The sequence below is a fragment of the Phodopus roborovskii genome, unplaced genomic scaffold (assembly GCF_943737965.1).
Source record: "Phodopus roborovskii unplaced genomic scaffold, PHOROB, whole genome shotgun sequence".
NCBI classification, from domain to species: domain Eukaryota; kingdom Metazoa; phylum Chordata; class Mammalia; order Rodentia; family Cricetidae; genus Phodopus; species Phodopus roborovskii.
The window spans coordinates 7,538,091-7,550,006 of NW_026126485.1; the positions used below are offsets into that span (position 1 = coordinate 7,538,091).

The following is an 11,916-nucleotide window of genomic DNA, read 5'->3' on the forward strand; positions in this document are numbered from 1 at the left end:
CTTCAAGGGCTCTCTGTGGGGACAGGGACTTTGAGTGCCTACTAGGACAGAGAAGGCAAAGGAATGAGGCACCCTATCCTACCTTCTAGTTGGGGCTAGAGGCATTGAGTTTTGGCAATTGACCCTCCCCTAGCTACTGGAGCCACTCCCAACCCTGGCCATGGGGAGGGAGAAAGAGCTGGCCAGGCCTGCAGGAAGCAACAACAGCAAACCCCAGGCCTCTCTGGGTGGGTCACCAGGATGGGGATGACAGACATGGCAAGGACAAGGGAGACCACATGATCATGCAGACAGGGGAGTTAGGAGTTAGCGATGGCCCCCCAGTACACGTTCCACATGTTAAGGAATCATGGTTAGATAGTGACTGACAGTGATGGATGGATGACCTGGCTAGGGCTTGGTGGGGCTAGAGGACAGACAGTCCAGCCATTCCCCATGCTGAGCAGTTTAGCTCAGCTGGGGCTGAGATAAAGTAGGCTGGGCAACCCAGACAGTGTTCCATTCCATTCTAGAAGCCAGGGCCTGAGGAAGGAAAGACAGAGGAAAGCTGGAGGGACCCAGCAGATTGGAGGCCTGGGCTGAAACCCCTCCCCCACTGCAGAGGCAGAAGCAGCATTATGACTAGGGAGACCACAGGGGCCTTCAGGCAGGGGGTGGAGGAGGGGCAGACAGAAGAGCTGCCTGCCTGAGTGGACTGGGAGGAATGGTGAGGGAGGTTCCTGTCAGCACTTTGGTTTGGTTGGGTATTGTTTAGGGTGGAGCATGTCAGCCTTCTGTCTGTCCTTTGCCCTGCCTGCCTCCCAACTAGAGCTCGTCCTGCCACTCCTTTTGGATGGTGAGATTTCACTCCCAGGATAGGTGGTCAGTCTTGTCATCTCATCCTCTGTGAAGTGGGACTTGATGCTGTAACTGCCCCGAGCAAGCATGCCTTTGGGGGACTCCTCCCTGGGTGTCAGGAACTCATACGCCTCTGCCCATGGTCCATAGCTCCCAACCATGTAGTTGGTCTTGTCAATTTTGACTCCTATCTGTATGTGTGCTGGATGTACTTCATGCCTGACATGATGTCACCTGGAAAGAGATTTTTATGTGTTACACCATACCTTCCTTCAACACAAAAGACTGTTTCTTGAAGGTCTCCAGATCACCTGTCGGGTCCAGTTCCAGAGGGCCCAGGGAGGTGCTACACACCAAGGTCAGGCGGGTCATAATGATGTTGGGGACATTGGGGTCTGCAGAGACAGCCACTCGGCCCCGTCGGGCCTCCTTATACATTCGAAGGCTCTCATCATCCTTGTCCAGTTCCTGGTCTCCTGGATACTCTTCTGGGTTGGGAGCTTGTAGTTCACAGAGTGCTCATCTTCCTCATTCTTGGCCACTATCTGGGCAAGCCGCTCAGTGGTGGGTTCCTGTTCTGCCATGCTCACCTCTAATCGGAATACTAGAGGCTCAAATCGCTCTTGTGCTCCCTCCCATACCAAATGTCAAACCCTCAGATCTTTGTTATATAGATAATGATGCTGAGATATCATGGGATGCTTAATGCAGTACACAGTTCGTGAGGTTACAGGTGGGAAAGTTATCCATATATCATAAACTGAGAATTACTATTCTCTAAAAGTACAATGCAGTATTTGTGATATTTGTAAGTATCCCTGCAGAATAGGTGCTTTCTCACATACTGTTGACAAATAATGCTTTCTTCTTTTTTTAAGAAAATATCATGGAACAATGATCACAGCCTTTGCAGAAATAATCATGTGATAGATATAGAAAAGAAATTCAGATGGTTCAACAAATCAGCAAAGTTGATGACAGGCATTTGCTACAGTTAAAATAACCCCAGATCAAAGGTTATATTAGGTTGGCTTCACTCAGCAACTGATGGAAACCAATGGAGAGACACACAGACAAACATTAGGCAGAGGAGCTCAGAGAATACTGTGGGAGAGGGAGAGAAGGGATTTTAGGAGCCAGAGGTGTAGAGAACATCACAAGAAATCCCACAGAATCAGCTAACGTGGACTCATAGGGGCTCACAGAGAACTGACAACCAGGAAGCCTGCATAGGACTACCTTGGGCCTCTGCATATATGTTACAGTTGTGTAGCTTGGTCTTTCATAGGACTCCTAACAATGGAAGTCTGACTCTTTTGACAGTTCTGACTGTTTTGACAGCTTTTGGGATCTTTTTTCCTTATGCTGGGTTACCTTGTCCATCCTTAATGTGAAGGGAAGTGCCGAGTGTTACTGCAATTTGATATACCCAGTTTGGGCAATATCTATGGGAGACCTGCCTTTTTTTTTTTAAAGAGAAACAGAGGAAGAATGGATGGTGGAGGAAAGACTGAGGAAGAGACTGGAAGGAGAGAAGGGAGGGGAAACTACAGTCTGGATATAATGTAATATTAATAATAATAAATAATAATAAAATCACTCCTAGAAGCAAGCTCTGTAAATTATATGAGCACCAACTCTTGGTTAAGTCTAATGGATTCTGATGATGGGCAGCTATAGATCCACTGATGAGCCCACCATGCTCTAGGAGATGGCTGCAAACCCATAGCCATACAGATACAATGGCTAAACAAAACAAAAATACATATGTCTGAGAAAGGGACTTGAGATGTTGATACTAGGGATGGGAGCAAGCTAAGTAAGGGCAAGGGTGATGATAATCAGAATATAATATACAAATATGTGAAAAATTTTTATCTTTACTCCTTATGTATTTATTTACTAGGTTTTTTAAAATTTATTTTTACAAAACAACCAGTTCCCCCCTCCCTATGCTCTTCTGGTTTTCTCCCTCACCTCTCCCCACATTACTCCTCTGTCTCTATACAGAAGGGCTAAGGGATCCCATGGAAGTCAACAAAAGATGGCATATCAAGGTGAAGCAGGACCAAGCTCTCCCCTTGCATCAAGGCTGATCAAGGCATCCCACCATAGAGAACTGGTTCCAAAGAGCCATTTCGTACATCAAGGAGATGTCCTGGTCCCACTGCTAGAAGCCCCACAAACAACTAAGCTACATAAATGTAGTGGGCCTAGGTTGGTCCCATGCTGACTCCCCAGCTGTCTGTCCATGAGCTCCCATAAACTCAGGTCAACTGTCATTGTAGGTTTCCCTGTCATCATGTTGGTCCCCCTTGCTCATATAATCCCTCCTCCCTCTCTTCAACTGGACTTCCTGAGATTGGCCTAGTGTTTGGCTGTGGATCTCTGCATCTGCTTCCATTTATTATTGGATAAAGATTCTGTGATGACAATTAATCTGATTACAGAGAAGGTCAGTCCAGGCACCCTCCCCACTATTGTTAAGAATCTTAGCTGGGGTCATCTTTGTGGGTTTTTGGGAGTTTCCCTGGTGTCAGATTTCTCCCTAACCTCATCATGGTCCTTCTGTAAAGATGTATTTCATTATTCTTCCCCTCAATCCTATTCACAAATAGATCATCTTGATACCTCATGTTCCCATCCCACATACTCTCTCCTATATCACTCCCCATTCCTAGTTTACTCAGGACATAGTGTCTATTTTCTCTTTCCATGGAAATCCAAGCTTGTTACCAAGCTTCTTTGGAGCTGAGGACTATAGTCTAGTTAACCTTTGCTTTACCTCTTATATCAACTTAGGAGTGAGTACATACCATGTTTGTCTTTCTGAGTCTGGGTTACCTCACTCAGGATGAGTTTTTCTAGTTCCATCCATTTTCCAGCAAATTTCATGATATCATTATTTTTGTTTTTCCACTGAGCAGTGGATGTATAGATGTACCATATTTTCTTTATCTATTATTTGGTTGAGGGGCATCTAGGTTATTTCCAGGTTCTGGCTATTACCAATAATACTGCTATGAACACAGTTGGGCAAGTGTCCTTGTGGTATGAATGAGCATTTTTTTGGGGGGGGTAGATGCCCAAGAGTGGTATCCCTAGGTCTTAAGGTAGATTGATTCTCAATTCTTTTAGAAACCATCGTGCTAATTTCCAAAGTGACTGTGCAAGTTTATACTTCCACTAGCAGTGGAGGAGTGGTCCCTTTACTCCACATCCTCTCCAAAATAGTTTGTCATTAGTGGTTTTGAGTTTTTGAGCTCAGTCATTCTGACAAAAGATGATATCTCGGAGTCATTTTGATTTGCATTTTTCTGATAGCCAAGGATGTTGGTAAATTCTTTAAATGTGTCTTGGCCATTTGTGATTCTTCTGTTGAGAATTCTCTGTTTAAATCTGTAGTCCATTTTAAAATGGGATTATTTGGTATTTTTATGTCTAGTTTCTTGAGATATTTATATATTTTGGAGGTGAGTTTTATGTCAGATGTTGGATTAGTGAAGATCTTTTCCCATTCTGTGGGCTGAAGTTTTGTCTCCTTGACAGTGTCCTTTGCCTTACAGAACCTTTTCAGTTTCAGGAGATCCCATTTATTAACTGCTGATCTCATTGTCTGTGCCACTGGTTGTTACAACCAGGAAGTAGTCTCCTGTGCCAATGTTTTCAAGGTCACTTCCTACTTTCTTTTCTATCAGCTTCAATGTAACTGATTTATGTTGAGGTCATTGATCAACTTAGATTTGAGTTTGTGCAGGGCAATATATATGAATAATCTATATTCATTTTTCTACATGCTAACATCCAGTTAGGCTAGCACTATTTGATGAAGATGGTTTCTTTTTTTCCATTTTATATTTTTTGGCTTCTTTATAAAAATTCAGGTGTTCATAAGTGTGTGAGTTTATGTCAGAGTCTTCGGATTTGATTTCATTGATTCACATGTTCGTTTTTGTGCCAACATGAACTGTTTTTATTATAGCTCTATAGTAGAGGGATGGTGATACCTCCATAAGTTTCTTTATTGTACATGATTGTTTTAGCTATAAAAAACCCTTTGGCAAAATCCAACACCCCTTCATGGTAAAAGTTCTAGAGAGGATAGGATACAAAGAATATACATAAACATAATAAAGGCAACTCAAAGTGATTCCACTAAATTCATGGACAAGACAAAGTTGTCTACATCTGTTCAATATAGTGCTTGAGTTTTTAGTTAGAGCAATAAGGCAACGAAAAGGGGATACAATTTAGAAAGGAAGTGGCCAAAGTTTCAGGCATTTGCAGATTATATAGTAGTATACAAAAGTAACCCCCAAAATTCTACCAGGGAACTCTTACAACTGATAAACACCTTCAGTAATGTGGCTGAATACAAAATTTACTGAAAAAATTATTAGCCCTCCTATATACAAATGATAACTGGGCCGGGGAAGAAATTAGAGGGATAATACTTTACAATAACTATAAATAATACAAAATAACTTGGGGTTACTCTAACCAAATAAGTGAAAGACCTATATGACAACATTTTAAGTCTTTGAAGAAAGAAACTGGGGAAGAGATCAGAAACTGGAAATTTCCCATTCTCATGGATTGGTGGGATTAGCATGGTAAAATGGCAGTCTTACCAAAAGCAATCTGCAGATTCAATGCAAACTCCATCAAAATCCCAACACAATTCTTCACAGACTTCAAAAGAACAATATTAAACTTTATATGGAAAAATTATTGAAAAGTTTTAATACATGTTAATTAAAAGAAACCAAATCCCAAATCTACAAAATTAAACCTTGAAACATTTAGCTGTATCAGTGGAAACAGGGTAAAAGTTAATTTAGATAAAGTTGTAACAATATCATAATTCAAAAGGCATTTAGTGCAACTTCAAAAGCCCCTCTTATCTATCAGTTACAACAATGTTTATAAGTGTAAAGTTAAAAATCTCTTCTGAGATTCATAAAATCTCTTAACTGTTATCCCCTATAAAAATCAAAATTAAAAAGCAGATCACGTAGCTTTCAACATGTAACAGCATAGGCCTGTTTCCAACTTTTGTCTTAGTTAAGATTTCTATTGCTGTGAGGAAACAGCAAACCCATGACAACTCTGCAGACCAAGATCCATACTACCTGGAGACTAAGAGTTCAAATGTGTTATCCTATGGGGTGAACATTTCACATTTGAACCATAACAAATATCTACTTATCTTATGGAAATGTTCACTATTGCCATAAGTAGAGGATATCAGTAATAAACCTACTGTTTCTTGGATGTTCTGGAACCATAAAATAAAACTACAGATGAAGGCTGCATAGATGGCTTGCTGCCAAGTTTGAGTGGAACAATGGTGGAAGAAAAGAATCAGCTCCTGCAAGCTATTATCTAACTTCCACTTATATACCATGAAATGCATGCTGTTCAAATAATTTGAATGATTAATTAAAAAAGCAAACAACTAGTAAAAATCAATCAGATTAAGTTAACAAACTAATAAGAATTGCAAGCAACTTGCTCTTCTTCAAACCATTGTAACTGAGAAAGAGTCATTTCTCTAAATGACAAGGTATTAACAAGTACTAATGCATTTTATTATAATTAGGTGCCTCAGATGATTCAAACTATGCTTGGAGGGAAGACTACTCAACTAGCAGAGATGAGTTTTCCTATGATGTTATTAGATAAAGTCAGGCATTAATTACATAGAAAATCCCTTTAGACTTACATGAAATTTAAGAATATAAATATAAAAGTGTATAGTAAAAATGATGATGTAAATCTAGTAAGTTTTCATCTATTTAATTCTTTTTAAAGTATTTTATGTATTTTAGATTACTTTCCAAAATGTATGTCATAAATAAAAGTGATTATAGGCAAGTTGGAGAAATGGAGAAGCATAATTCAGTTTTAGTGTTTAATATGGGACAGAGAACACAGTTAAGTTCAGTTTATTTTTATGTTCCCTTCTTGACTGGCATATCTAAAGCTACTGAAAAATCTATATTGGAGTCATGAAAGAGAAAAATGGCTTTACTGAGAGATATTCTACTTTAAATAGGATGTGTTTCTGGTGAGCAATGTTTTACCTCTAATAATGACTATTTCATTGTAGGTGTTGACTATGTACATCTGGACAAAGGCTTAAGGAAATCACACTTCCAGCTTGCCCTAACAATTATTTAGTTTTATGTGACACACACACAAACCTACGCCTGACCATTTTTTAAAACTAAGATTTTACTCTATAAGTAGGTTGATCTAGAACTTACTATAAACATGCTAGCATGGAATTCCTAGCAATACCACTTCCTCAGCAATCAGTACTAGGACTTCAAATATGAGCCAATACACCTGCTTATTTTGAAAATATTTCATTTTGCATATGTATCCCTTGGATTTCTTAATAGCTCATATTTTATAATTTCTACTGCAAATTTTCTTTTATTTTTATGTTCCCCACCTCAATAATTTTGATATGCTATACTGCTTGACCAAAGCCAAGAAAATGAAGCTTAACAGCACTGTTTTTGAAAGTTCACCTTTAGAATAACTACCACTGACAAAAAAACCTTCTATTGAAATGAAATTAAAAGGCCCTGGATCTAGTTTCCTTCCATTGCTGTGATAAAACCCTGAACAAGTGCATCTTACAAGAGGAAAAGGTTTATTTAATCTTACACTTCCAGGTCAAAGTCCATTACTGAGAGAAGCCAAGAGAGGTACTCAAGGCAAGAACCTGCAGGGACAATGTAGGAATCAGACTTGTTAGCTCACTCACTTTAGCTCACTGTCTATCTTGGGTCTGTTTAGCCTTTGGTACAGCCAAAGCCCACCTACCTAGGGATGGTGTTGCCCATAGTGGACTGGGTCCTCCAACATCAATCATCAATTAAGATATTTACTAAAATAATGGCTACAGATTAATAGGGGCAATCACTCAACTGAGATCCTTTCAGATGACTTTAGGTTATGTGAACTTGATAGTTGAGGCTAACTAAGGTAGTTCCTGTCATAGTCCAACATTAAAAACAAGTGGTGGGGTGGCTAGCTAATGAGGTTATCATGAACAGAGGGAGTGAGTTCTGCCTGTTTGAAAGCCAGATGAAATACACTAAGAAATGTAGTCTGAAGCACTGTTGACATTAAAATATTTATAATTGTTCAGAGAAGAATGATTATGATAATTTATATCATTAACCACTGGTAACTACTACTGTAAGTGCTTCTGTAGAACATGGTCTTTGAAGCATAGCTAAGCAAAATTGCTTCAGTTGAGCCACATAAAGACACAAAGTATAAATGCCAAAGTTGTTCTCATTTATGGGACAACCTGTTCAAAGAAGATGGTGCATATATTCTTCAGGTTAACTCCAAATACTGCAGCCCAGTATCCAACATTCAGAAAGGAAACCATTTTTGTATACATGGTAAGAACAGAAATGATGTAATCAAGAAGGGCAGCACTTGGCAACAAGAATTTCTTTGATTATTCTCTGCAAGAAATACAGTTTGCTTAGTGCTTGAGAGGATATGTTATAAATACTCATTTGTGATAGTTTATGAGGTGGTCAGAACACCTAAGAGCTTTGCACAGTTACCATATAAATTTTTGCAACAGGCTTGTGAAATAGGATCTTGCATCATTCATGTATTAATGCTAATAACACTTATACATGAGCTATAGGGTCTTAATCAGAACTCTTTTAATAGTTGCTTTTCTCATTGCTGTGACAGAATATCATATAACAAGATAATTAAAGGATTAAGAGTTTGTTTTGGCTGATAATTTGTGAGAATAATAACCTTTCTTGGCAGGAAGGGCATGACAGAAAAAGCAGGTAGTTCTGTGGTCATAGTATATCTTCAGTCAGGAGACTGCAAATAGGAAGTGGGTATTCCCTCACTTCCCCCAATAAGGCTCCACCTCCTAGAAGATCCACAACATTTTCCATTAGCACTATCAACTGGAAATCAAGTGTTCAAACACACAATCCAATGGGGGACGTTTAATATACAATTCACAACAGTTCTCTACCTCCAGAGATAAACTACTGCCTCAAGGGATACATTTCTACTTGAGGTAATAGAGAAAGGAAGGAAGCAACAGGGGAAGATGTCTGAAGAAAAAGCTGGCAGACATTTATTCATATTAATATGCAAAATACTCCTTTTGCTTTTTTCCATTTACATGAGCCTATTTATGAGGATAAAATTGTGGTATTCAGTGTAGCTAGTGTCCATTAAAGAAACAACTTGAATACATAATTAAAAAAAAAGATGGGCAATGGTGAGATCAAGTGTGATTTTTTTTTTCCAAAATAGATTCTCAGGGCTGCACCCTACTGACAGCTGTTTTCATAGACATCTCTAGACATTTCTACTGATTGTCAGAATAAAGCCATACTATATATGAATCCTGTGTCTCACTAAAGCTCATAGAGTCCCAGGTCAATGATGTGGCATTAAAGAAAATAACCATTTGAGACCTCTGCACTTTTCTACACTTCCAGATTATTTGAATTAGCCTCTGGTTTGTGTTCTTTGCAAGAAAATGTGATACAGGATACTGTTCAATCCTTGTAGGTGTGTATCAGATATAGAAATCTATCAAACAAACCCCTGGCCTTGTTCATGCTGACCCTGACTACTTCACTTTAAAATATAAGGACAATATAAAGAAAAGTTGTTGTTGCTTGTTTTTAATGATCTTGGGCTTGAATCCAGGAACTTTGGCATGTTAGGCAGGCCCTCCACCACTGAGCAACACATTATACTTTCATTCTTAGGAAGTTTGTTTGTTTTTATTGGTGAGTTTTTTTTAGATAGGATTTTGCTATGTAACCTAATCCAATCTTGAGATTTAATCCTTTCCATGCAGCATCATGGTTAGCTTACTATATTAAATCTACCCAAACCTCATGTGTGTTGGGGGCCAAACCTCTTCATTTGTAATAAACCTTCATCAAAAATATTTGTGTCTCAGAGAAGTTGATAAAATATCGTCTCAACCGAGCAATTAAATAATCATTTTCTGAATGAATATACTTTATGAGGCTCTGTCCCATTTTTATAAACATTTTAAAGCAGTGATGGCAGTAAGCACTTCACTTTTAAAGTTCATTAGTATGCTACATTTATCTTAAATGACTTATAGAATGTTGAGGGTTGGGAGTTATAATAGAAAGAATGGTCTAACTTCAGCCTCTCAATTTTTTTTTCAGGTTTTCTCTTTAGAAAAGTGTGAGGAAAGCCAGTAGGTTAGTGGTATGGGACATGTCATCAGTACCCACAATTGGGTAGCCTATTACCTAGAAGGCCGGCTCTTTCTCTAGGAAAGATGGTCAATCTTCTCATGCTTAAGTTCAAAGTTTAGCTAAACTTAGAAGAAGCAAAGACAGACTCATGTTTGGCTGGGTCAAGCCAGCTAGTATTTGTACAGGTTGGCCTTTGGTAACAAGTCATTCAGTTTATCATCCATAAAGTATCTGTGGTGGTTTGTAAGGGAGTGATATTATTGGGAGGTGTGCCTTTGTAGGAGCAGGTATGACATTGTTAGAAGAGGTGTGTCACTGTGGTGGCAGGCTTGGTGGTCTTTTGCTTAAGCTTTGCAGTGTCACAGTCAACTTCCTGTTGCCTGCAATATGTAGGAATCTCAGTTATTACTCCAGCGAGTATCCCAATTCAATATTTTACTTTATAAGAGTGGCTGTGGTCATGGTGTTTCTTTACAGCAATTGAGAACCTAATTCAGACAGTATCAAATGGAGATTTAGGGGATTCACTTTTGTTCATGTTCTAGGTAAAGTTGATGGTCACACACAATTCACACAACTTTTGAATAATTGTTGGATGGAGAGGATGTTTTGCAGTGGGTTTGTCTAGTACACAGATGGATGGCACTCTTAAAAACTGATTATTTCCCAATATCTAAGGCTTTCTTAGCTTCATAGATAACTATGAAGAGGTGGTTCTTTTGGCAAAGGATAATTCCTTGAGAAAGTTGCTTCAAGAGGCATTAGTAGCTATCATTCAGAGAAGTGATAAAGTGATTCCTTTCCAGGAAATACTTCCAAACTGGAGTCTACCCAGCAAATCCCAAGCACCATCTTGGGGTCCTCTTTCCTATCAAATATGCTATAGACCATATTTTAACTGAATGATTATTGTGATCAGAACCATTTTATTTAATTGGCCTTCAGTTCCCATCTGGATACAAGTACTAGAGAGATGGGTCAGTAAGTAAATTCTTGGTGCACAAGTAGGAGGATTTAAATTCACCCCATAGAGCCAATGTAATAGCCAGGCATGGTGCATGCTTGTAATCCAAAATCTGAGAAGTGGGAAAATAATTAACTGTGGTGATATCTTGTTTATACTCTAAAAAGTAAAGCTTGTCTTAAGATCACAGGGCTTAGCTAGTCACAGTTAACCATAGAGGTCTGGAGGTCTGTACAGACAGGCAGGAAGTGATATGGCTGGGTGGAGAAAGGAATATAAGGTGGGAAAAGACAGGAACTTGGCCTCTTTAAACTGAGGTGTTAGCAAAGTAAAAATTGGCCATGGTTTGCTCTTTTCTTTCTCGGATCTTTCAGCACTTGCACCAATATCTGGCTGCAGAATTTTATTATTAAGACCAATTAGAACTTGTGTTACTGGGCTGGAGATGTGGCCAGCCATTAAAGGCTAAGCTCACAACCAAAAATATAAGAACTCATGTTATTATTGGTGTACAAGCTCCATTTACATATGGTACCAATACAAGGGCACTTATATACATATAAAGCCTAAAAAAGCTTAAAAAAGCAGGATTCTATATATACAAAAACAGAGCCAGAAATAGCTTCTTGGTAGCTTCATTTTTTTCAGATAGACCCTGCTGGGGGTAAGCTGATGGGGTGGCTCCTGTAAAAGATGGCTTCTTGGTTTGTGCTGGTGGAATGGATAGCTCAGGAGGTCCTGGTGTAGGCATTTGAATGTCGTTTATGAGCAGCATGCTGCAAGTGGTGGCAACATGGACCCAAGGGTTGGGGGGGGGGTAAGCCTGACTCTCTGGGTACCTCTGCCATGTTGGGAAGCCAA

At 39.2% G+C, this 11,916-nt stretch overlaps 1 pseudogene; it reads right to left on the bottom strand.

The window, feature by feature from the left end:
- Positions 1-804: 804 nt before the first annotated feature.
- On the bottom strand, positions 805-1,421 carry LOC127229732 (rho GDP-dissociation inhibitor 1-like; annotated as a pseudogene).
- Between the last annotated feature and the right edge of the window lie 10,495 nt (positions 1,422-11,916).